The sequence below is a fragment of the Tiliqua scincoides genome, chromosome 7, assembly GCF_035046505.1.
Source record: "Tiliqua scincoides isolate rTilSci1 chromosome 7, rTilSci1.hap2, whole genome shotgun sequence".
Classification (NCBI taxonomy): Eukaryota; Metazoa; Chordata; class Lepidosauria; order Squamata; family Scincidae; genus Tiliqua; species Tiliqua scincoides.
The window spans coordinates 67,733,927-67,737,457 of record NC_089827.1 but is presented as its reverse complement, the minus strand read 5'-3'; the positions used below and the strand labels follow the sequence as shown (position 1 = coordinate 67,737,457).

The window sequence follows — 3,531 nt, the reverse complement described above, 5'->3', positions numbered from 1 at the left end:
CTGTGCCCACGCAGCGGTACCAGAGCAGTGCTGTGGGAGAATTGTGCATGGAGGTATCTTCAAGGTACAGGACATTTGTTGCCTTGCACTGGGATAAGACCCATCTTGTGCAATGGGTCTACTTGGGCTCATGCCAGCTAAATTGCTGGTGCAATTGATTTGCATTAATTTGTGTTGTCGGTTCAGGTCTCAAAGAGGAATAGGATGAGACACACACTGGCAACTCCAATCCCACCCCTCCTAGGCCCAAAGCACCCACCCCCATCACCATCCCTCTCCATTCCATTCTGCCCCCTCCCCAACCTCCCCCTGCCCTTGCTCATCCCAACAGGTTGGTTGGCAACCTTCAGTCTCGAAAGACTATGGTATAAGCCTACAGCACCTGGTATTCCCAGGCGGTCTCCCATCCAAGTACTAACCAGGCCTGACCCTGCTTAGCTTCCGAGATCAGACGAGATCGGGCATGTGCTGGGTAACAGTTGCTGCCTTATGGCATTTCTGTGCACACCTGCTTCTGCTGGCATGCATGGGCATGGCCTTCCCACCAGCACACCAAACACTATGCAATCACAAAGTGCTTTATGGCACTTTAGCACTGGCAAAGCATGCGCTCTGCCAGTGCAGAGGTTTCCTAGGATTGTGCCGCTAAATCTCATTGAGAACAATGGGACTTACTTCTTAGGAAACTTGCATAGGACTTGCAGACAGTTTACAATTCCCATTTTATAGCTGGGGGACTGGGACAGTGGCTTACGTGAGGCTACCTATCAATTTCAATGCAGTGATAATATGCATTGAATCAAGCCTTTGAATCAAGGCTTCCTAGTTCAAAAGTTAGTCGCTCAGTATGATGCTGTACTAGCTCTCAGTCCAGTAAATGGGAAGCATGTAAGATTCTGGAAGAGTGTAAGGAAGTAAGGACCCAATCCTATACTCTCCTGTGCCGGAGCTGAGCTCCAGCACCAGTGCTGGGTGCCATAAACATTCTGTAAAGCATGTTTAGCACCTCCAAATCATACCCCCAGGGGCTTTCATAACCCCTGAAAGTTGACTTAAACATTGGTCAATTTCAGGAAAGATATTACCTCTTTTTAAAAACTTTGAAAGTCTTCATTTCTGAGAGCAGTAGCATCAGTGATGAAAGTCCCACTCCTCTGCTGGACACCATCTTGTATCTTGGAATAATCATGGAACTTCATATCCAGTAAAGGGTCTATGAAATAGCTGCACTATGAACTGCCCTAGCTGTGCAATGAATTGCAGGAACCATAACAGCTTCCTCTATCTACTCCAGAGTTTGGCCAGAGTGATATGATTTCATTTTGGTCTCCACCAAAATACTACAGGGCAAAACCAAGAAGTTCCAGGTATCCCTGTTGGTGCAGTATGTACATTTGTGTAAATGTCATGGGAAGAATACTAAATATAAGATTCAAAATGGAAGAAATGGGAACAGTTTTTTTACAAGATACATCACAATTCGGACATAGTTCGGTCCCATAAAAGGGCACAGTTTGGACTTTGCCAATCCAGCTATAACAGGGTGGGCAAACTTTCAACTTTAGGGATCCTGGATATTTAACAGTTGTGTAGGACAGAGGATTTCAGCATGCGCAGCTTGTCATCTGTGAGGTAACAAGCTGCACCTGCTGAAATTCCCTCTGCTACACAATTGTTAAAGGTCCAGAATCCCTAAAGTTAAGAGTTTGCCCACCCCTGAGCAATAAGATTCTCTAACTGGATAAACCAGAAATACGAAAAGGCTATAGTTTACATAACATGGAGATCATTGTAAAATAAGACTTGAACAAAAGGGAGTAACAAAGAAAACTAGCCAGTCCTACAAACCACTGCTGGAAAAGGGGCCATAAAGCAGATGTTTGAATTCCCAGAAAACTATCATTGCCATGCTAAAGAAATTCATACATAATCAATTCCCTATCATAAAATATATAGTGAAAACAAGGTAATAAGGCAAATGATCTACAGCCAAATGCATCATGGAACAATTCCCATTCTCACAGATATTGCATTACATACACGGAGCTTTCCATTTTTCATTGCAGTCTGAGATTGGAATCAAAACGAGAACGTTCATAATGGAGATTGACATGGAAAGATTAGCACTCTAAACACTGAAATTCCAAGCCTGGTAAAATTAATAGAATCAATATCCTACTTGAATCCAAATTTAAAGCTACAACCTTTTGCTAGAACAGTAACAAGGAGTGAGATATAAAATCTATTAATCTTCTCTCATCAGCTAGCAAACTCTAGCGCAATTGGATAAAAGAGGAAAAATTGCTATGATTGCTAGCATTTAACAATGGTATAGGCACTAAAAGAACAGTGTCAGCACTCAAATCTAAAGGAAGCTCTGTACTTGGGTGTGCCAGACAGGGACAGAGTCTACTTACCACCACTGGACTCTGGTGGTGATGGGAATTGTAGTCCTAAATAATTAAGACTCAAATAGTCAGAACTCCTAGACCAGGGGTGCTCACACTTTTTTGGCTCGAGAGCTACTTTGAAACCCAGCAAGGCCCAGAGATCTACCAGAGTTTTTTTTACAATGTTCGCGCCATCATAACATATAACATTTATGTGTACAATGTATGTTGGTGTACCTTGAGCCCCACTGAGTATAACAGGACTTACTCCTGAGTAGACATGCCTAGGATTAGGCTGTGAGGCTGCAATCCTAGCCACACTTACCTGGGAGTAAGCCCCATTGAGTACAATGGGCCTTACTCCCGGCATTTCCTCCCAGAGGCACCTGAAGGGGGGGGTGTCCGGCACTCCGCGATCTACTCATTTTGCCTCGCGATCTACCGGTAGATTGCGATCCACCTATTGAGTACCCCTGTCCTAGACGATCCTAGCTAGTACTTATTTTGGAATTGTAGTCCTAAGGAGTTAGGGCTCAAACAATCAGGACTCCTAGAAAATCCTAGTTTAGTTCAATTTTATTTTATTTTATTGTGGATTGCACTGTTTTTCAAAGTGCAGAAAGCAGTATTATGTCTCTATTCAAAATTTACATTATAATGATAAATTATAATCACTTTAAATGTGAACTAGGTAGGTGATATAGCTGGTATAATGCAGTCACAGTCATGCATTACCCATGCACCTTCTCCTCCATTAAATGATAACTAAACCCCAAATAAAACAGTTTTATTTTTTCACATATTTTGGGGTTATTTGTTGTTGTTTTTTACAAAAATGAGAAGTGCAGAAGAAAGCAGTGTAATGTTTTTATTTCATGATCCCCTGTTTCTTCCACCTCTACTTATGATCCAGTACACTCTTAATCTTTAAAGTGCTGCACGGTTCTTTTCTGGCTCACGCATGTACACAAGTGAAGACAGGCAGGAGATCGGGAAGTCATTTGTCTATGTGTATTGACCCTTAGAGATCTGGATAGCATCGTTTCTCATGGTTAGAATGAGAAATAAATACAAACAGAATTCAATTTGCTGGACTAATACATTCTCTGTTTACGAGAGACAAGTAAAAGCTGCTAAGCAT

General features: G+C 42.3%; 1 pseudogene; it reads right to left on the bottom strand.

Moving 5' to 3' along the window:
* Positions 1–370: 370 nt before the first annotated feature.
* LOC136657803 (5S ribosomal RNA) lies at positions 371–487 on the bottom strand (annotated as a pseudogene).
* Positions 488–3,531: the final 3,044 nt, after the last annotated feature.